The 24,409-nt window shown below is 40.1% G+C and overlaps 1 protein-coding gene across 1 annotated transcript in view; it reads right to left on the bottom strand.

The window, feature by feature from the left end:
• The window catches only part of LOC120530070 (cadherin-7-like), a 139,839-nt gene that overhangs the window by 111,980 nt on the left and 3,450 nt on the right, over nucleotides 1–24,409 (bottom strand). The window contains exon 2 of the mRNA XM_039754217.1: nucleotides 3,254–3,497. The gene's annotated coding sequence lies outside the window, so the exon portion shown is untranslated. The remainder of the gene's footprint in view (nucleotides 1–3,253; nucleotides 3,498–24,409) is intronic.

Consider the following 24,409-nt stretch of genomic DNA (forward strand, 5'->3'; position numbering starts at 1 on the left):
TTGGGGAGCTGTAAAGCCCCAGTTTCCACAACATCTAGACTGTACAGTATACAGAAGCCATTAAGAAGGCTAATAGAATGTATGATGTCAGCAATAGAGAACATCCAGACAAGAGTGACTAGGCCAATATCCAAGAAAGATATTAGCTAAGACCAAAGAAGATGAAAATTTTCAGTTTAAGCAAACGGAGATAAAGAGGTGACATAACTGAAGTGTTAAAAATAATGAAAGGAGTTAGTACAGTGGATCAAGACTGCTACTTAAAAATCAATTCTGAACTGAGAAAATGGAGACACGGTTGGAAACTTCTTAAGAGTAGATTTCACAGAAATGTCACAAAGTTTTTCTTCACTCAAAGTAGTATATGCACATGGAATAAATTACCAAGTAGTCTGGTGGGGAGCAGAACTTTATGGTCCTTTAAAATTTATTTTGGACAATCTCTGTGAAAAAGATCTGAGGATCTTGTTGGGTTGAATGGTCTGTTTTCATCACAGCTTTTTTAAAGCTCTGCAGTCCTTGAAGACTAGCACTATATTCCATTGTGGCCATGGGACAGTTAGCTCCACACTACCTGGCTGCTTCCTTTTTGACCCATAATCATCGAAAGTCATAGACACAGATGAGCAGGGCAAATGAGGACACATACATTCAGTGTCAGTGCTTTTATTAAAAGTAAAAAAAAAACAGTGTTCCAAAGTCCATCCATCTATTATCCAACCTGCTATATCCTAACTACAGGGTCACGGGGGTCTGCTGGAGCCAATCCCAGCTAACACAGGGCACAAGGCAGGAAACAAACCCCGGGCAGGGTGCCAGCCCACTGCAGGGCACACACACCCCCCAAGCACACACTAGGGACAATTTAGAATCGTCAATGCACCTAACCTGCATTGACTTTTTGGAGGAAACAGGAGTGCCCGAAGGAAAGAGGAGAACACGGGAAGTGAACCCAGGTCTCCTAACTGCGAGGCAGCAGCGCTACCCACTGCGCCACCGTGCAGCCCGTGTTCCAAAGTGCAGTGCAAAAATACATTCTCAGTAAATAATCAAATAAAATCAGTGCTCTGTAAAGGTGAAAAGTCATCAATAAATAATCCATTCAAACTACGTTAAATTCCATGGGCAGAATCCAATGCTTAACTGTTTCAGGGCGGATGTCAACTTTTGTCGACATTCAGGGGTAGAGGACGGTAATCAGATGTAAACTGTGACAAAACTCACCATTATGTTTTAGTTTGACTCTCTTAAAAGTTAGCTTAGTTGATTTGACTGAGATTTCCTGTGCGTGCCTGAGTAGCGAAGAGCAAACAACCCTTCAATTGGCATCGACATCTCGTGAAAGACCAAAGCGAATGCGCAAAGCAAAATACTCTGTGGACGACGTTTTGTGTATCATATCGCTGAGTCGCATTATGAGATGTCGGATTTTGATGTAAGTGATCTGGAGATCAAAAACGAAAGTGAGGAACCAGCATCAGCTGATCGTGGTGCTGAACATGTCTGTGTAGCTAATGCTCCTACACCAATGTTCACCTGGGAGGATCGCCTCTTACGATGACAATAGGTACAAACCAGATTGCGTCAAACTGTGACTCTGTTGCTGCACCAAGACAGTAACGTATTTCTGCTGGTCATCGAGCTGCCCCCGCATCAGAGATGCCGAACGGGCGCCGACCAGCAGCCACAGCATGGAACAAGAGACGTTTTATGTTGATTTATGTGTGAAACCGTTGCTTTGTGTGGTTTTCAGAAAACTGGAAAAAATATTCAGCCCTCAAAGAATTAAAACTATAGCGAGCCACAGTTTCTCTCTCTAAATGATATCCCCTCAGCTCACCCATACAGGTCACCTCAGCATGAGCAAACAGTGATAGATATGGATGGCACTATAGGATTAATAGATATTTGGATTATACAGAGCACAAAAAAGGGGATTTTTGTGATCGCAGACCTCCTCTAACTGGTAATCTTGCTCAAATTTATATACAAAAATTGGTGATTGCAATAAAATGGTGTGTGAAAGGAAAATGCAGATAGATAGATAGATAGATAGATAGATAGATAGATAGATAGATAGATAGATAGATAGATAGATAGATTATACAGAACACAGTAAACGGGATTTTTGTGCTCGCCATCTCCCAACAGGCTCAGTCAGCCCTTTAATAGGGCTTAGGTCCTCGTTGCCAGTCCTTCGGCGTCTGCGAGGCTCCGCATAAAACCTTGCTTCCTCACCTCCCACTGCCACTCCTCAAATTTACACAGCAGTCTTCCAGGAATGGTGGGTCGCTCCTGCTCACAGGCAGCTCAGTAGAAGCAACCCTCAGCCCCTTTGTTGAGCGTCAGCCACCCTCTCCTCTCCTGGGACTCATTTTTCCAACTGACTGTCTCCACTCTACTTGGCACCAGCTCTTCTCCCGATCCTCCCATTTCTTTAATCGTCACATTAACCACCGTCTTGCTCTTTCCTTATTCTACCTTTCTGTTCTGATCATCCCCTCCCTGCCCTGCAGGCCCATTTTATAAGGTCTGATTAGGTCCAGGTGTCATACTCTGCCTCCTGTAAGGTCTGAATGAGGCACCTGACTGATCTGCTCACATTTGCACATGAGTACGTGTTCCACCAAGCACACCAACCAACCCCGGAATGACGCGTTCTCGTGCACACTTACACCCAATCAAGGTCTGCACGCTCCATGATGTAATTATTTTTTTAAAAAACTGCATCTCATCATGGACCTCTCATCACACACCATAACACCACCATAGGGTCACGATTTCCTGGGTGAATTGGGAACAGAGCAAGAAACAACCTGTGGGCAAACAAAGCATCCATTTCACAGAGCACAAATTCTTCCAGGAAACTTGACTTTTCAAGTGTTGAATGAAAATTATTCAGATATGAGAAGAAAATGAAACCAAGCTGAAAATGAAACTGGAGTCTTTCTGGCAGAGAAGCAGGAGCAGCTCTAAAACACTAGCAGTATGTGTGATTTTGGTGCTATCCACTGTGCCACCATCCTGCTTCATTATCTAGTCACCGACCACAAGACAGAGAATGTCTAAAATGTGACTTGCCAGTAAAAGGTAAAGGAAAAGTCAATGCTGCATTACTTCAACTTTAAATTCCACTGTTATGCAGCTTCCCTATTTTTAAAACTCATATAATAAGATTCGCTTTCTTTTACTGTTTTCTATAATGAAGATGCACATACAAAAATTACTATTGTAGAAATTCCCTTGGACTTACCTTAGATTTTTGCAATTTATGACCGCGTCTCCATAACAAAAGATGTTAACCCTCCATGGATATGAAGCTTGAAATGTAAGTCTCTTTCATGATGCACTTTTCACTGGAGAATTATCTTAATGCTTTTCAGCTGCCGAAGAAATAAGACTGGGGACTGACAGAGACCCCAGTGGGCTTTCCTTACGTTCAACAAAAATGGGTTGGATTTCTTCTCTAATGGGACCCAACTGTGAAAGGCAGAATCCTGAAAGAACAAACATTTTCTTTTCAAAGATTGTCACTTTTAAAGACAGGCAGACATTTTTTTGCTTGTAGTTTCTCTGCGATTGGGGCTAAAACTCGGCGTAGGGTGTGAAAAGCGAGAGACTTGATTTCGCATGAGGAAAAGGAGCATATTCAAATATATTTGCCTCTGACTTTTTCCCCTGTGGAATGAAAATTCTGTTTGCATTGTGCCAAACGCACTCTTAGGAATTTTCCACTTGGTACAAAGCGTTCAGAAAGTATTCCGATCCCTTTACTGTTTTCAGATTGCGTTACGCTGCAGCCTTGTGCTAAATTAATTTCATTTCCTTTTTTCCTCAACATCAAGCAACACTCAATACCCCAGAAATACAAAGTGAAAACGGGAGTTTGGAAATTTTTGCAAATTTAAAAAAAATAAAAAACTGAAATATCACAATGAAACAAGTACTCAGAACCACTCAATATAGTGAGTGCAGCATGGAGTCTTCTTCTTGCGTCTGATGTGACAAGCTTAGCACACCAGGATTTGGGGAGTTTCTGCCTTTCTTCTCTTCTGATCCTCTCAGGCTCTTTCAGGTTTTATGGAGGTCATTGCTAGAGAGTGTCACACATATGTGTCTGTGGATATTTTTTATTTAAATGTCTGGAAAACATTTGGGATGAAATCACTTAGAGATCTGTACATAGACACCGTCTTCCCATCCTATGAACAACTACACTCCGAAATTAACTATCAAGCAACACATTTCTTTCACTACCTTCAAAATTTGTTAAACAGAAACTGCCCAATTTCCCTCACCTCCCACCTACCTCTATACCGGAAGAAATATTGATCAGTCTCGAGGACTCAGACAGCATTTCCGTAATTTATAAAACCATTTTACAGTCCTTCCCTTTCAAAGATACAAAGTAACAGTGGGAAAAGGATCTCTCACTCAACATCCCAGAAAAGGAGTGGAAGGTAGCCATGCGCAGAATTCACTCGAGCTCCATATGCGCAGAGCATAGAATTATTCAACTCAAAATTATAGATCGAGCGCATCTGTCTCATTTAAAATTGTCCAAAATGTTTACAGGGCGAGATACAACCTGGAAACATTGCAATCGAGCTCGAGCCTCACTGGGCCACATGTTCTCGGTGTGTACCAAATTAACATCATTCTGGACCAAAATCTTTAAATGCCTATCAGACAGCCTTGGTATCACAATTCCTCCTAATCCACTAACAGCTATGTTTGGTGGGCTCGCAGGTGGGTTTAAAGTGGAGAAGAACAAACAAACTAATGGCCTTTACTACACTATTGGCACGTAGACTTATCTTGCTCAACTGGAAGAATCCTAACTCACCTCTTTTAAGTCAGTGGGTAACAAATGTTTTGTATTTTCTGAAATTGGAAAAAATCTAATTCTCACTTAGAGGATTTGTACAAAACTTTTTCAAAACCTGGCAGGATCTGATCAATAACATTTTAGAATAAGCTTTTAAATTGAGGAAGCAGATTCTCTGCCCTCTTTTTAACTCTATTTATCTTTATCAATTTATCTATTTACTTATTTTTAGTAGCTTAAAGTTTTACTCTGCTGGCCTAGCTCTCTTTCTCAGGGGTGGGAGTTGATTTGTTTTGAACAAATTTTTGTAAAACATGACTTATTTGTATGAAATGTTATTTGATTTTAATAAAATCCCCAAAAAATAAATGTTCAGTCTCCCTCCCAACTTTTTCAACTTAGCCTGATTAAAGCAGTTCAACTTTAAAATAGCATCTGAAATAAGATGTTTAACCTGCAGTTTCCGAAATGTCAAAGTACCTGAACTTGGCGTGACTCGTTATGTGATATTACAGTTCAAACAATTTAGATGAAAGAAATAAAGCATTTCTCATTATATGAAGTCAGGTCAGTGCAGAACCCTTTCTATCCATCCATCCATTATTCAACCTGCTATGCTGGAGCCAATCTCAGCCAACACCGGGTGCAAGGCAGGAAACAAACCCTCGGCAGGGCACCAGCCCACCGCAGGGTGCACACACACCCACATACCCTAGGGACAACTTAGAATCACCAATGCACCTAACCTGCATGTCTTTGGACTGTGGGAGGAAACCCACGCAGACACGGGGAGAACATGCAAACTCCACTGTGCCACCCAGAACCCTCTTTATTTTATTTTAATTCTTGCTCCGGATATTCACCTCTTCCAATTCCAGTCATGCTTGTACTGTAAGTTTTATCCTGGATCCTGATATTCGCCCTTTCGCCTGTTTAATCATAGTGCTCTAGTATGATTAACAGTACAGACTGCATCTCTGTTGTTAGTCATTAGCACTAAAACATAAATAACATGATAGTTAGAATTGGATACTAATCCTCACCTATTCTGTTTCTCTTCTTGGTACTCAAATGTGGCACTTGGTGCCACTGCCCACCTGCCAAGTTGTTTTGTCTGCCTAAGGTAAAGTCATCTCTGATGGAGGATCGCAGGAATCATCGGGTAGAGGGGTCCTTTTCATTAGGGGAGGCAGCTTGATAGCTGAGGTTTCCAGGACTCTGAATAATTCCAAAACGTATTATGTAATATCAGTAATGGCGCACTGCACAATAATGTGCAGTAAATACACTTGACTTGAGCATTCCTAGTTTTCATCCTCTTTCTCTGTACATTTAGCATTCATTTGCTCAGATGTTGATGCGCTTGCTGCTTCCTGATCAGCTGTTCTTTTCTCCACCCTAACAGCCCGCTTCTTTGCTTCTTTTGTTGGTGTCTTTTTGCGTTAAAACTGATTAATTCAGTGTTTGTGTTGCAATTACTTAGTACGTTTTTCTTCATTTTTCACTTAAGCTGGCACTTAAGGGTTCAATCTGTCTCAAGAATGATTTAAGATATGAAGAGGTAGGGGAAATGATGACAAAGGTGATAGGGAAGAGAACGGCGCCCGTATGCATGTGCCACACAGCTGTAGAGTTGATTCTACAATAAAATAAAAAGAGTAATGACAATCATCACCATGAAAGCGGATACTAGACGTCAAGTAGTATAAGTGTGTCATATTTCAGATCAATCATTCAAGTGGTTTGCGAGCTACAGGTGATTTAAAATCCTGGACAGACAAACGGACATCCACGGTAGTGTATTATCTCCTGTTGAATTCTGCTCTGTACTTGTGATATTTCTATTGCACTACTTCACTGTATTCAATCAATCAATCAACATTTATTTATATAGCACATATTCATACAAAAAAATGTAACTCAAAGTGCTTTACAAAATGAATAGAAAAATAGAAGACACAATAAAAAATAAACATAAGTCAACATTAATTAACATAGAATAGGAGTAAGGTCTGATGGCCAGGGTGGACAGAAAAAACAAAAAAAAAACTCCAAAGGCTGGAGAAAAAAATAATGAGGATTGTATTGAGTATTGAGTATTGAGGATTACTTGTGTTTTGTTTTGTATTCACCCCCGCCCCCCGTTTTTGAAATCCACTGGACGCCCAACCTACTTGGAAAGGGGTCCCTCTTTGAAGTGCCTTTCCTAAGGTTTCTTCCATTTTTTTCCCTAAAAGGGTTTTTTTGGGAGTTTTTCCTTGTCTTCTTAGAGAGTCAAGGATGGGGGCTTTCAAAAGGCAGGACCTGTTAAAGCCCATTGTGGCACTTCTGTGATGTTGAGCTAGAGAAAAATAAATTATATTGTATTGTATGGTATTGTACCAGGTGAATACGGGAATGATTAATGGATCCCACTTTCCATTCCTTAGAGTCTTTCCTATTTTCAGGTGTTATAGATGTAAAGAGTCATCAGAACTTTGACGCAAACCGTATGACATTTCTCAGGTTCTCAGCATGTCTTAGAGGGCTCTGTGGTGTGCCAGTGCATTGGTCTGCTTTGACATAGCCATCTCTTCAGCATAGTTTCAAAAATCACTCACAAATATATTGGAACAAGCCAGAGGCCAAATCTTTACATTACTAATTAATAACATTAATTACATTATCTTCTCCCCCATTAGGGGTTGCCCCAGTGGATCATCTTCTTGCATATTTTCCTGTCCTCTCCATCTTGTTCTGTTACACCCAACACCTGCATGTCCTCTCTCACCAGATCCATAAACCTTCCCTTAGGTCTTCCTCTTTTCCTCTTCCCTGGCAGCTCTATCCTTAGCATCCTTCTCCCAATATACTCAGCATCTCTCCTCTGCACATGTCTAAACCAACACAATCTCTCCACTATGACTTTGTCTCCAAATCATCCAGCCAGAGCTGACTCTCTAATGTCCTCATTTCTAATCCTGTCCATTCTCGTCACACCCAATGCAAATCTTAACATCTTTAACTCTGTCACCTCCAGCTCTGTCTCCTGCTTTCTGGTCAGTGCCATCATCTCCAGCCCATATAACATAGCTGGTCTCACTACCGTCCTGTAGACCTTCCCTTTAACTCTTTCTGATACCCATCACAAATCACTCCTGACACTCTTAATGCCTGCACTCTCTTCTTCACCTCTCTTCCACAATCCCCATTATGCTGTACTGTTGATCCCAAGTATTTAAACTCATCCACCTTCTCCAACTCTACTCCTTGCATCCTCACCATTCCTCTGACCTCCCTCTCATTCACACACGTGTATTCTGTCTTGGTGGTCCTACTGACCTTCATTCCTCTCTTCTCTAGAGCATATCTCCACCTCTCCAGGGTCTCCTCGACCTGCTCCCTACTCTCACTACAGATCTCAGTGTCATCAGCAAGCATCATTGTGACATTAATAACATCAATTACATTATAAACATTAATAATTCTTGATAAAAACACAAAGAATGGTAGACACTTGAAATAAGCTGCTGAGTAGTGTGGTAGACAGTAAGACTCAACTTGATGTTTATTTGGAAGAAATTAGTGTATAGCTGTGTTGGACTGAATCGCCTGTTCTCGTCTAGATTATTCTAATGTTCTAAAAACAAAAAGAGAGCCTCTGTAAAGGCTGCCACATGGCAACAAGGCTGCAATGCAACAAAATGTGAAATCTGTGAAGAATACTGAATCTGAATATTTTCTGCATCCACGGTATACATGGTACATGTGAGAAATCAATAAAGACACAATTATTCCAGTGGTCAACACTGTAGTCATGTCCAATAGGCAGGATCTTTCAGTTGAGACAAATTAATGAATGTTAATTGAGCTTTTGACACAATGTCACTGTATATGCTTTGGACACCAGTGCATGATTTTAATGCTAAAAAGTCTGTTCCCTGAATATGGGAATTTTGTTGTTTATGACTGCCATTTTTGAGTGGAATTTATCTTACACAGTGGTGCTCCTGGAGCTGATGTCTTATCACCCCTATTATTTGCTGGACATACCAACAAGATGAGAATTTTAAAGAAGGGCTAATTTTAAATATGCACCTAATAGGGATGCAGAGCTATATTTGAGAAGAGAAATTATGGCTAAAGAAAATTATTTTCTGCAGGTTGCCACCCTTTCAAGAAGGTGTTAATTGAGAGCACTGCGGATCTATATTGACAGAGCGAAGGAATTAATTGTAAATTGTAATTGCATGAAGACATTTGCACCTCTGCTTCATAATGACCAAGAAGTACAGTGTTTTATATATGCACAGGCATATACTGATCAAAGGAGAAAAGTCATGGACTATACCAACAGCATTATTAATAAGGCTGACCAGAGGAAGAGTTTTCAGATTCAGTTTCAGTCTGATAATCAGGACTCGAATTACTATAACTAATGAAGTACTTGGAGTATTATATATTCTAAACTTAACTTTATATTTCATTTTTAGGTGCATTTGTGTATAACCTATTGTGGTATTGTTATAGCCCATGTCTGTCTGTCTGGCTGTCTGTCCGCATGAAACAACTCAGCCCTGTGTGAACCAACTTTATTGAAATATAACAGACTTATTCTTCAAGGACATTTCTCAAGACAGTTCAGTTCTCATCGAGATATCTTCACATTTAAACTGCTATAGTTGGTGCCCAGTGCAATTTGCCAGCACTCTGGAGCCAAGTATATTCATTGAATGCCGCAACCGGCTAAATGTCAGTTTTCAGTGCAATTTGGAAGCATGCCTGAGCAGAGTATATTCAGCAACATACATTCGGTGATGTACATTCATTGAACTCTGCAACAGGCTAAAGTTGATTCCCCAGTGCAATTTGCCAGCATACCAGAGCCGAGCATATTAAACGACATATATTTGGCGACGTACATTCATTGAACGCCTCAACCGGCTATAGTCACTTCACAGAGCAATTTGCGGCAGGCTGGAGCTGAACAGTCAGTGCCGTATATTTGTTGAGCAGCCAGCTCGTGAGCACTGGAGCCCACTAACGAATCAGCATCACTGTCCCTGGGATTCAGCCGCTGCACTAGAGTAGCCTGCCAGCATCAGCGTTGGCCTCTGTGTGCTTGTGTGCAGCCAGTTCAAGCACAGTTGGCTCAGTCGGTGATTTACTGAATTTCATCAATGGCGTCAGTTGCACCTTCTACATATAATAATAGATTGTTGCAGTAGTTTTTTTTTTAAGTTTTTACAGTTCATTGGCAGTGTGTAGAATGATCCATGTTGCAGTAATTGTGATGCTCTTTGCATGAAAAAAATATGTGTTCCGTTAAAATTTCACATTTTCTTTGTGAATTGTGATGTTTACTTAAAAAGTGTAGCAACAAAAGTATTTGGCGTCCAGGGGTGCAGTAACTCCCCCCAGTATGTGGCGGTTTAAGGGTTAAACAAATTGCTCTGTATACAGTTTAACATTGCCAAAATCTCCCCTTGAAAAGCATTGTCAAATTTGTAGGCTTGTCTCCCTTAAAACAGAGAAACGTTTGGTGTGACTTCAGCGATGAATTAGTTCACTGTTCCAATTTTATTTTGAAAGTGGTCTCACACCAACTTGTATGTTTTGAATATTTTCCTCTTTTTCACTTCTGATAGACACAGATCGCGTGTGGGTGTAGGACGTTGCTGTCATCGGCTGCTTGTGCGTGGGATGGCAATCCTCTATCAACAAGTTAACATGGGCGTGCGAGGAAAACTCCTACATCAGACAGTTATTTCTTCATTCAGTAGGGGGAGTGTTATTTATTTTAATGGCTTTAGTGCAAATGTTGTTTTAACTCATGCTGGTATACCTGAATGTGTGCGCTGGCTTAACAAGGTGATCACCACTCAATCAGCAAGCACCAGCTGTGAATCCAGACAAGGTAGACAAATTAGTCCAGAAGAACGAGATGGAAAAGACAAATGAACTCTTGCCAACATACCTTGTGCGGCTAGTGACCTGTGACCTGTTATGTCATGTTTACAGATCTCACTTGGTCACATATTGCATTGTGTATACAGTTCTTTAGGTACAGTATGCCTCATTCATTTCATCTTCAGCAATTTAGTCACAAAAATGTGATAGTATTGTTTATTATGATCATTTATTCACCTTAAATTTTATAGGGTCATTAAAGACCCTGACTGTGGTGAAGTGTTAGTTTTTTTACATGCACATTTTAAGTGCTGTGTTTGTAAACAGCACTCAAACAATCCATCCATTATCCAACCCGCTATATACTAACACAGGGTCACAGGGGGTCTGCTGGAGCCAATCCCAGTCAACACAATGGGCGCGAGGCAGAAACAAACCCTGGGCAGGGCGCATGCCCACTGCAGGGCAAACATACCCACACACAATCACACACCAGGGACAATTTAGGATCGCCAATGCACCTAACCTGCATGTCTTTGGACTGTGGGAGGAAACCCACGCAGACACGAGGAGAACATGCAAACTCCATGCAGGGAGGACCTGGGAAGCAAACCTAGGTCTCCTAACTACGAGGCAGCAGCGCTACCACTGTGCCACCGTGCCACCTGCATTCAAACAAAACATGCTTTTATTCATCATGTATTTGTATTTATATATGTTCATTACAGACAGTGCTTCTGTCTTATTACTGTCGTCGATAGCAGATTATGAGTCAGAGAGACTCAAGACATGTAGCAGGGAGACAAACGATGAACAGCACATTGTGAGGCAGTGCAGAGTTAGACTTCTGATGTATTAGATCATGAATGTTCTGGGCAGGATTTTGAAGAGGGGCTGAGCTCATACCAGGAAGATGAGAATGTTTAAAGTGAAAGGGGCAGGCAGCACAAGTCACATCACCTGAAACAACTTCTTTCTGAAGCAAAAGTGGATTGCCTTTATCAGGCAACTTCTTTTATACTCTTTTTAGCTTCACCATTTTTCAGGGCACTTTTGTGAATAATAATATGTTATTTATTTATAAAGACGGTATTTTTGATCTATCTGCACTGTACTAGCCAGTATTTGACAGCCAATATACAATCTATTGGGTATTTAGAGTTATTATTGGGATTTTTGTGCCTAGGAACTTTCTAGTTCATAACAACCATAATCCTTTCATTTGATTTGATATAATTTGTTAATCCCTGAGGGGAAAATTGTCATTTTGCATGTCCTTTGGGGTTCAGCACCCCCTAGAGAAATTTTTAGGCTACTGGCCTTGCTCGAGGGCCCAGTGGAGTAGAATCCCTTCTATGATTTAAATCAGCAACCTTCTTTGCTTTCTGTGTTTGAATCAATTATGTACCCATCCAATCACATGACATGAAGAGAAAGACCCTGACTACCAATACCTTCCACACAATTTATACATTTATTTAGCAGAACATAAAATATCACTATACGCAAATGATATGGTACTGTATATATCACATCCACAACATTCTGTGCCTGTTGCCCTAACTGCACTAGCAGAAATTCAAAAGATATCTGATCTCAGAATTAATTTGAACAAAAGTGTGCTTTTTCTAGTGAACTCTGTAGCACACAACATTAGATTGGACACCTTCCCTTTTATCAAAGCAGATCAGTTTAAATACCTAGGGGTAAACAACACAAGTAAATATAAAGCTCTATATCAACAAAATGTTGCTTTCTGCATGGAAAAACTTAAAGAAGATGCGCATAGATGGTCTACCCTCCATCTTACTTTAGAGGGGTGAATTGACACTGTCAAGATGAATATCTTTTCCAAGCTTCTGTTTCTATTTCAAAACATCCCCATATACATTAACAAATCATTTTTAAGAAATTAGATTCAATCATAACCTCATTTATTTGGAAATCGAAATATCCACACATCCAAAGGGCAGCCCTACAACGACCTAAATCAGAAGGTGGCATGGCGCTACCTAATTTTCAGTTTTATTACTGGGCAGCAAACGCATAAGCTATAAAACCTGGACATTCACACAAATAGATGAACATACACTAGCTTGGTCTGCAATATATTATTAAGGCAACTTAAGAACTGAAAAGTAGAATTGTTTAAATCAATGTTTCCCAACTTGTTTTCTGTGGTGGCACACTTTTTGAAGCCAAAAACATCTCAAGGTACAACTAACCAAAAACACATTATATCTCATACAAGTCCTGAATTGCCCAAAGAGACAAGACTACTGGAGAAGCTGGTAAACAAGCAGCACCGAGATTTGCGTTTGCAGACACGGCACTCGGTGAGCACTTGGGTGCAGATTCTTCATCCCTTTACCTGCCCTTCTCTGCTGCAGAGGCAACTCATATGCCCACTATCCACCAGCCCTGTGAGTCTTGCTGGTGACCACACACCCAGGTAGATGGTCTCTACCAGTCAGGAGACACTTCCAGAGTGATCTAAGTGCTGTGTCTACAACATAACCATTGCGGAGTTGCTTTTATGACAGCTTCCACAAGTAGTTTTGTCCACTTCAGACTGGTCTCGACCTCTTACGGAGCTTGACCTTCTCAGGTTCAGACCCAGCTGCGGTACACTATTATTTCCACCTGGGTAGCTTTCATGGTGCACCACTGCACTGCAGCACACTGGTGGAAAATGCTGCCCTAAGTATTTATTCAATTAAAGCTCTGAAAAGTTAAGTGACACGCTCAGAGTCTCACCATGAGTCAGTGTTTAGAGTTGAAGCTCCTCATTCAAGCATAATGAAGAAGCTGGACCGATTCCAGATCTAAAAAAAGGAGACAAAAAGATAGGCCATCGCAGAGGCATTGGGTAACACCAGAAAATGAAGCTTGTTGTACGAATCATAAAATATTTTAAGAATAGGAAAACATGGAGAGCAAGATTCTTAAGCTCTGTGGCTTTAACCCTGATGGAAAATGGAACAAGAAAAAGAACATTATCTCTAACAATACCGCCATTTATTAATCCCACTGTGCACACTCTGTACCACAGCAACATTTATGAAATGTTCTTTTCATTTGATGAATGTTCTGCTTTGCGTATTTGCCATTGATATCATTTGCACTTTTTTTAGGGTACACACTGTAATATCATTGCAGGATATCAACATTTAGCTTTGAAAGATACTTCATTTACTTGTGTTCTCTTTTCCACCAGAGAAGTTGTTCAAATGGCATATGTATAGATTTGTCACATATAATATTGTTCCAAAATCACATTGATAATGAGTATGACATTTTAAAATAACCTAATACATTATATATGTAGTGATAGTGTAGTGAAGTCAGGACCTGGGAGGGGCATGTTCCTCAGGTGGATAAGAAAGCAGCTATAAAGCAGGAGGTAGATGGGCACAGATACAGGACTTTGAGAGCATTTTGGATGCCCCCCAAACCCAGTTGCTGAAGGCCATCGGTCAGGTTGCGTGGCCAGCTGCGAGCCTCGGATTTGGACCCTGGCCTTGGATTGGCTCACAGTGTGGGATAGTGTGGCATACAGGTTGCCGCTGACCCCCAGTTAGAGGAGTGAGGCAGAACATAGTGGTATGTGTAAGCTTACCAAACGACAAATCACCTGGGAGCAGCGTGTTACCACTGAAGACCTGTGTGGCATGGAATAAGCAGCTCTGAAGGTGCCAGCAGCCCTTTTTAGAACCAACAATCGGCATAATGAGGAAAATTCCATTCCTCTGTCTGCTGCACCCCCTGGTTGTCACAACCTTTAATCTAATGCAGTTGACCTTCATGACTAAACTGCATGAGGAGGAGGAACCAGTTTGGAAATAAATAAATAATTAAATGTATCATGAGTTGTGACGATATGTAAATACTAACTGTGCTACCTGTCTAAGACAGGTTGAAATCTAAGTAATCAATTTAGACCTTAGCGTTAACGTTTCCTGTGCACCATTTATTGCAATGCATTTTTCATGTAGTAATAAAATGCTTTGTAGTAGTTGTCATTTCAACAGATGATGCATCACAAACATTTTACTACAAATGCTTGTGAGTCATCATCTTTTGGAATGACAACTGCAATGCATATGTCTCTGTTATATGCCGTGATTTGTCAAAGCAGTGTTAATGTTTCTGATGCATCATCTGTTGGAATGATGTTATATGCCATTTGGTTGGTGATTTGTGAAAGCAGTGTTAATGTTTGTGATGAGCCATCTGTTGAAATAAGTTGTCTCTGTTATATGTAATTTGCTGTGTGATTCGTGAAAACAGTGTTAACAGTAGAATTACCAAAGCCTATGAAAAAAACTTGTAAACCCAGCCCATCTTAAATCTGTTCGCACCTCTCTATCAGCGTCTTTTGTTTTGTAAATGTGTCGATCATCAGAAGCAGCAAGCAGCCTGCTATACTATCATCCCACTGCCACAAAAAAAGTTCTCCCAGCTCAAGCCTTGTTTATCTGGGAGTGAGGTACCATGGTGTAAATAATATATCGTTATTTGGAGGATATGCATTTCATATGTGTTCCGTGTCTACAAAGATCTATGCAAATGTAGCAAGACAGAAATGTTGAACACATACCAAAAAGAGTATTTTTTTTTTTCATGTTTTAGTACTAACGACAACATTTTGACATGAAGTGTATAATGTGTGGAGACTGAAGTCCAAATATCAAATAAGCACTTTCACAAAAGATACAAGTACAAGAGAACAAGTGCACTTTTATTCAAGACTATAACCGAAGAAAAAGAAATCGGGTTAGTGTACTTCGTTGTCATGACTGCTTTGGTAGTACGGCGGTAAGAACTGCTCACTCATAATCAACAGGTTGTGGGTTCAAGCCATACCGCGTCACAAAATAAATGTTTTGAGCAGTGAGCTACTGATATTGTTACTATTATGTGGATCATGTGAGTATCACCATTCAAGTAGGATGAGTTGGATTTAAACCTGCTGAGTGAGAGCTGGTGCTGAGGTGTCTCCCGTCACATGGCTGCACTCGGACCCCAATCTGGGATCTTGAGGTGGTTTGTCATGTTGGGGGTGCAGCAACGCTCTGTATCAGCACATACTCCTTAAACCCCCCATGAGTGAGAGGAAGTAAGGGAGATTGAGAGCTGTGGGAAGCTCTCTGGGGTAACTGATGGAGGTGGTTGGGAGAAAGAGTTGGAAAGGGGACCACGTTTGTTAATGCCTCGCACCTGTTGAGGGAGAGCTGGGAGATGGAAAGAGAGTGAGGAGCACTGGAGAACAAGACTAAAAGAAGACTGATTCTGATAATGACCTTTAGTTTAAACTATGTATTACACATAGGACTGTCTTTGTTTTCCTCACATCATTATTGTATGGTTTAATTTTCTTTTTGGAGACTATTTATTGACTATGTGGAATTTTATGTCCACTTTTATTAAATGTAGACACTTAGATTCCAGTCTTCAATGCCTGTTTAATGTAATATTTTCACCTATAAAGTCTAATACTCAGGAGATCATATTATCTTTGGATGCAGAAAAAGCATTTGATATGGCTGATGGTTCCTGCCTTGTGCCCTGTGTTGGCTGGGATTGGCTCCAGCAGACCCCCGTGACCCTGTATTCGGATTCAGCGGGTTAGGAAATGGATGGATGGATGGATGGGATTACCTATTCACCACATTGCATACATTTGGGTTTGGCCCAAACATATGTGCATGGATCAAACTACTGCATACCAGTCCAGAAGCTTTGGTTTGTATTAACAACATTAACTCAGACTACTTCAAACTAGAATGCGGTACCAGACAAGGATGCCCCCTGTCACCACTGCTATTTGCAATAGCCATAGAGCCATTGGCTGTCCACTATCGAAATGCATCATAGATAAAGGGGATTTTCAGAGAAGGACTTGAACAGAAAATATCACAATATGCAGATGATATAGTACATTATATATCAGACTCACAACATTCTGTGCCTGTAACCCTAACTGTAGTAGCAGAATTTCAAAAGACATCTGGACTCAAAATTAATTTGAAAAAAAGTCTGCTTTTTCTAGTAAACTCTCTAGCACGCAACATTAGATTGGACACCTTCCCTTTTATCAAAGCAGATCAGTTTAAATGCCTAGGGGTAACAACACAGGTAAATATAAAGCTCTTTTTCAACAAAATGTCACGGTCTGCATGGAAAAACGTAAACAAGATGTGCATAGATGGTCTACCCTCTATCTTACTTTAGAGGAGAGAATTAACACTGTCAAGATGAATATCCTTCCTAAGCTTCTGTTTCTATTTCAAAACATCCCCATATATATTAAGAAATCTTTTTTAAGAAATTAGATCCAATCATAACCTCATTTATTTGGAAATTGAAATATCCACACATCCAAAGGGCAGCCCTACAATGACCTAAATCAGAAGTTGGCATGGCACTACCTAATTTTCAGTTTTATTACTGGGCAGCAAACGTATAAGCTATAAAAAACTGGACATTGACACAAATAGACGAACATACACTAGCTTGGTCTGCAATAGAAATTAAATTATAGTCCTTGCTTTGTACCCCAGTAAATACAAGTCATCGTTCATATTCTAACAACCCACTTGTCATTCATTCACTCAGAATGTGGAACAATTGTAGGAAGCACTTCAAGTTAGAGAATATTTTATCTGTGGCACCTCTACATGAAAACCACCTTTTTTCACCCTCTCAAACTTACACAGTTTTTAATGTTTGGAAAACGAATGGGATTAAATTATTTAGATACATGTATTTAAATAATATCTTTGCATCCTACGGACAATTACACTCCAAATTTAGTCTCCCATCAACACAATATTTCCACTATCTCCAAATTAGAAACTTTGCTAAACAAAATCTACCCAATTTTCTTCTCCTCCCACCTATTTTAATTCCACATGAAATATTGATCAGTCCTGAAGACTCAGACAGCATTTCTATAGTATATAAAACCCTTTTAAAGTCCCCTTCCTTTTAAAAATTCAAGAGTACATTAGGGAAAAGAGATCTCTTACTCAACATTTCAGAAACGGATTGGAAGGCAGCCATGCACAGAATTCATTCTAATTCCATGTGCAGAGCATTCAGTTATATAACTCTGTCTCTAATTCTTTTGTTTAAAATAGTCCAAAATGTTTCCAGGGCAAGATCCAACCTGCAAACGTTGCAATCGAGCTCTAGCCTCACTGGGCCACAGGTTTTGGGCCTGCACCAAATTAATATCATTCTGGACCAAAATCTTTAGATGCTTTTCACACAGCCTTGGTGTCATAATTCCTCCTAATCCTCTGACAGCTGTGTTTGGTGGGCTCACAGAGGGGCTTAAAGTGGAAAAGGACAAACAAACTGGAATTGCCTTTACTTCACTATTGGCATATAGACTTATCTTGCTCATCTGGAAGAATTCTAACACCACTTTTAAGTCAGTGGGTAACTGATAACGTTATATACTATTTGAAACTGGAAAAAGTCAAATTCTCAGTTAGAGGATCTGTTCAAAACTTATTTAAAAACTGTGAGGATCTGATCAATAACATTTTAGAATAAGCTTTTATATTGGGGGAGAAAAACTCCTTTCCCTCTTTATTACTCGCAAAAGTTTTACTCTGGCTGTTGGCCTTCCTCTCTTTATCGTGGGTGATTTTAGTTTTGTTAAGTTTGACTTGATTGTATGGAATGTTACATGCTTTTAATAAATTTAATTTAAAAAAAGGGAATTGTACCTCCACTTCACAATGACCCTATTGGTCCTCACTAGGGCAAGTAAGGAAACAACAATACATTAGGGGGCTAATCGTTGTCTCCTCATTTTCCCTCCTTTGTCTTTGGTTCATGAACTACAAGATGCCCCAAAAAGACGAAGGTGCCCATTGGCTGCAGGCATGGAGTATGACATACTCACTTAGAGTGGATTTTTTGTAAGATATTCCTCTTTATTTTTCAAATGCTGCCTAACAAATTTGCATTTCAGGCAAGGTATGCAATGTAAGTAATTTCGACTTCAAACTTTCAGAGGCTCAAATCTCATTTCTATAAGGTCACTGGAAATAACAGTCCCAATAAAATGTTAATGAAATAAATTCAGTTGCCATTAACATTTGTATCTAAGCTGCCTTATTACCATGGCGTTGTTTATTTAGAAGCTCGGCTTTGGAATTTGCTTCCTAGGAAACCATGACTAAAGGTCCCCTTTCCGTCAGCTTGACTCATGTCTAGGCCCGGTGACAAGAAATATCAAGTCCCTTTTACAATAAAACAGCAGCATCAAACTTTACTGGAAGTCAATCATGCACTAAAAGGACAAAAATCATGTCTTATTAGGCTCACTTTTACCAAAATGTCTAAGATTAAAAACTATACAAAGTAGAAAGAAGACAGTTTTTTTAAAATCTAGAATGCTTTTTCATCACTTCTGGTAAACATCATTTAATAAACCCATCCATCCATTGAATAAGCCCACTTAATCCAAGGGCCAGAAGGCTGAAGCTCATGCCAGCAGTACTGGGCTTAAGCCAAAGGAAAAACTAAAAAAACGCGAGGAGAACCCGTGGGGGTTCAAACCCTGTGAAGCAGCAGCCATGCAAAAGGACGATTAAACAAAAGGTCTCATTGAAGTATTTTAGCAAGGATCAAAGAATACGAGGAACTGGTTCTGTTAGTAGTGATGCCAGCGTAACAAGAAAAGATGGCACAACAGCAGACATTTCAGGCCAAAACTGAACCTGAGGACGAAAGAGTGGGTTGCACCTATGTTGGTAAAGGCTTCTGTGGAGAAAGCGTTGAGGGGGTTTGTTCGGCCCCACATTGGTTCAGTTCCTTTATCTCCATTTCTGAATACAAATGAATCCCAAGATGGCAGCAAAAGTGCAAGATAAGTGACTTCTCTGGTTCCCACTCTTGTATTTTTGTCCTTATTGATTTGTCAATGCTATGCAAAAAAAAAAAAAAATTCCAACATGAAACTTGCTATACTGTGAAATAAACACTTTACAACCTCTTTGACTCAAAGCACTTTACACTTCGCTCTCACAGGAACACTAAAACGCTGCACGTTGTATTGCTATTAATTCTCTGAGGGGGTCGATGGATTGAACGATTGCCCTATCCTTTTCATTATTCTCCATGTGTTGTGTGCAGTTTCCTTTCACTATTCAGGTTTTCCACCGTCATCTTTGCATGTTAGGTTAACTTGTAAATTAAGGAGATCATAAAATAGACTAGTGTTCTAATGAAGGCCGGTGCCATCCTTTGAAAGGACAAAGTTGCTAAGCTTTTAGTGACACAAAGGGCCTGTTAAGACAGCAGATTTTACCAGGATGCAGAAAGCCCGCTGCCACCCCACCTGCATTCCTGAGTGAATGGCTGACCTGCAGCTCCACCAACACTCTGGTCAGTCCTGCACTTCACCTAATAACAGAGCTGGGAATCAGAGATGAGCTGACACCTCAGCCGAGGCTCCTTCAGATAAAAAGGGCCCTGAAAAGTACATTTGTTATAGGCTTGTAACTACAAAATGGACTCTGGCTGCTTGTGACTGACAAAATAAGTCACCAATAAGCAGGCACTGTATCTGTAACTGGAAAAGACCACTGGAGAACACTGGAGGTTACACCTTCCTTCAAAACTAGCTGTGTTCATCTCGACTCTCTCTTTGGGAGAGTTAAACATTGAGAGTCTGCTCTCTTTGGGGGAGCTGAAAGCTGACAACCTGTTCTCGTTGGAGCAAGAAACCACTGACATAAAGAAGATAGATAGATAAATAGATAGATAGATGTGAAAGGCACTATATATTAGATAGGTAGATGTGAAAGGCACTATATATTAGATAGATAGATGTGAAAGGCACTATATAATAAATAGATAGATAGTGTGTAACATGGCCCGGACTCAAACAGACGGACAATGGTTTTGCACCCAACACACTCATATTTATTATTTACAGTTATCTACAATATAGTCCTGTGCACAACCCAGTGCCTCCAGCACCGATCCCCCAAAGTGCAGGCCTCTCTTTCCAGTGCCTTCTTTCTGGCCGCCTCCATTCTTCTCTCTGAGCTCCGTCCTCTTCCACCCGACACTTGCCCCTGAATGAAGTTGAGGCGGCCCCTTATATACCAGCCCGGATGGGCTCCAGCTGCTTCCCGGCAGTCCTCCACGGACACATCCCTGTGTGGCGGAAGTGCCAGCTGTGCAACCAGGGTAGTTGCCCCCTCATGGTTTTGTAGGAGGCACCAGCTCTCCTCTGGTCCTCCTGGGCGTCCTGGCTGGGCACCACCCCCAGCCGCCCGCCACAATAGATAGATATGAAAGACACTATATAATAGATAGGTAGATGTGAAAGGCACTATATAATATATAGATAGATAGATAGAAAAGGTATTATATAATAAATAGATGTGAAAGACACTATATAATAGATAGATATACAGTATAGATAGATAGATATGAAAGGTACTATATAAAAGATAGATAGATGTGAAAAGCACTATATAATAGATAGATAGATAGACAGATAGATAGATAGATAGGCACTATATGGCAGATAGATAGATAGATAGATAGATGTGAAAGGCACTATATATATAACAGATAGATAGATAGATATTTTTTTAAAGTACTATATGAGCCAAAAAATATAACAATATATTAAAAGTACACATATAACAAAAATTATTATAAATAACCAATACAAAGAAATGAAAAGAAGAAAAAAATACCAAATACTCAATCCATATTATCCCCAGTTATCATTTAAATATTTTATATTTTCTCATCTCCCCCAAGTGCCTTCCTCATTTATGTTCATAATAAATAAAACTAAGGCCCAGTCAGCCCCGATTCCCAATGTTTTTTACGAAGTATCACTTGCTACAAATAACTTGAATTTTTACAATTTTCCAACAATGAATTATAAATTGAACTTCTCCCTCCTCAATAGCACACAGTACCCTTTTCATACACCACACATCCTCAAAAATGTCCATTTTGTGGATTAGTTTATAGTAAGCAAATTACAGTTTGATCCTCGAATGAATATTTAGCCTAAACAGAAAGTTGATGTCCACAGGTCCTGTCCCACATTGTTTATTTTTCCTACTTTTTAAAATTGCTAGATTTGCTTCACCCAGCAAAAAGTTCATCAACTGTGTCCTTTGCCTGTTGTTCATATTATAAGCGGCACCATAAATAAATATCACAATATTAAAATCTGATCTTAGTTTTCTGCACAAATTAGTTAAAAACTTCCAAAAAACTCCTAATCTTACACATGCTGCATACAGATGAAAAGCATTATCCCTTTGCCCACAAAAATCACATCTTTCATCCTCAGTAAGTTTGATTCTGTTTAAGAAGGAGTTTGTGGCTACGATGCCGTGCCCAATCCTTCATTGTAGGTCGGCTGTTCTTTTGTTGCTCAGAGGCTTGTACAGCTCCCTCCAGGCTGGCATCCTCCCACCTACTACACCTAAATGTTCCCTCCATTTTGAATCGAAGATTGTCTTCAGGGAAAGAAAATTAATCACTTTCATTCAATAGTGATAAAGTTCTTTTTTGGATAAACACATAAAAGACACCAATGATAATCGAGTTTTTGGGGATGGAGTTGACATCAACAGCAGGACAGACCTGTAGATCTGTGCTGGTGGTGCTGATGAAGTCCACAAGTCTGTGATGTTCCTTGGCCATAGAAGACAGAAAGCCCTCGATCATCCACACTGACTTTACACCAAACATTGAAGCCAAAACTGAAGGCTCCACAAATGTCCATTGCGCCTTATCATATATGTGGCTGATTTTTAAAATGCCATTTCAATTAATAAATCAGTAGAACTTTTACTCCTCAGTTGAGAGCACGAGAACAGTGAGTTAAAAATCAAAGGTTCATTGTGCAACCAACCTGATGTACTGAAATGTTTTTTAAAAACAAGATGCCAGGTCAATAAAGCACCCTTATAAAATTTGGGTAACACTGAAAGATCCATTTCATTAATTTCCATTACCAAAAGCTGCTTGTCAAATTCATAATCCCCTACTCTAAATAAGAAATAAAGTGCCAAATGCCTCCAAGTCAGATGGTGAGAACCAAATAAAAGCTTTTGAATTACCAGGAGTCGAAAGCCTGCAACCTTTGAAGGCACATCAATGAGTCCCTGACCTCCTTGTTCCACTGGTAGAAACAGCACACTCTGTCGCAGCCAATGCAGACCATCCCAAAAAAAAGTCAACCAACAATTTTTGGATCTTATGTAACATCCCTGGAGGAAGATCTCCACACATAAATTTATGCCAAAGCATCGATGCAACCAAATTGTTCACCACAATTACTCTCCCCCTAAAAGACAGTTTGGCCACAATCCATCTCCATTTGTTCAGCCGAGCACTGACTTGATCCAAAATGCCCCCTCAATTACTCTCATGCAGTCCTTCACTTCCCAACATCACCCCAAGGTAACGAAAACACTTCTTGTTCCAGGTCAGATTTGCAGGAAGCTTTGGCAGTGGACGTTCAACCCAAGAGCTGAGTAGGAGAGCATTGCTCTTAGCCCAGTTGACTTTAGCTGAGGAGATGCTTTCAAACATTGTTTGGCACGAAACTACCACATTGAAATCATGGTCAGATTTGATAAATATGGACATGTCGTCTGCATAGGCCAAACATTTGACAGTGACCATTGGGCGAGAAGGGAGATCCACACCCTGCAGTCTCTGAATAATCTGATAAAGGAATGGCTCAATCGACAAAGAATACAACATCCCTGATAAGGCGCACTCCTGTTGAATACCTACCTACCATATCTTGACCTGGAAAGGGGCACTCAATGTGCCATTAATGTTTAAAATACAAAAAACCTTAGTATACAAGAGTCTGATCATTTTGATAAAATTTTTCCCAAACCCAAAGCATTTTAAGGTGTTAAGCAAATATCTGTGATCAACTCTATCAAAAGCCTTCTCCTGATCAATAGATAAAATTCCCAGATCGACGGCATACATTTTGGACACTGCAATCACATCACGCATGTAGAAAATGTTATCAAAAATTGAGCAGTCAGATACACAGTAAGCTTGACAATAATTAACCACCAAACTCATTACAGTCCTCAGACAATTTGCCAAAGTCTTGGAGAAAATCTTATAGTCTGTACAGAGCAGACACACGGGACACCAGTTCTTTATTTGGCATAGATCTCCCTTTTTCGGAAGCAGAGTGACCACCACTCATCTGCAGCTCAAAGGAGCATCTCTGAAGCTGTCCATGAACACTACATGCACGTCAGCCCCCAGTAAAGGCCAGAACTGTCTGTAGAACTCAATGGGAAGGCCATCAATCCCTGGAGTCTTTCCTGTGTTTAGATGGAAGAGTGAATCCGACATTCCTTGAAAAGTTATTTTAGAGTCCAGTTTTAGCTTAAAATCATTTGGGATCCTAGGAAGTCCATTGAGAAAATCAGCCATTGCCAAATGATCAATAGAATCATCCTTAAATTAATGTGTATAAAAAGAAACAGCAAAGTCTCCCCTCTGCGTCATGCAGCATGTGAATCAGTTTGCTTTGGGCTTCATTCTTCTCCAACCCCCCAAACAAATTTTGTAGGTGCATCCAAATGATTTATATTTTGAAAACGTGACCTCACCAGGGCCCCTTGTGCATGTAAATCCAAAAGATCAGCAAGG

Source organism: Polypterus senegalus, chromosome 5 (assembly GCF_016835505.1).
Source record: "Polypterus senegalus isolate Bchr_013 chromosome 5, ASM1683550v1, whole genome shotgun sequence".
Lineage (NCBI taxonomy): Eukaryota > Metazoa > Chordata > Cladistia > Polypteriformes > Polypteridae > Polypterus > Polypterus senegalus.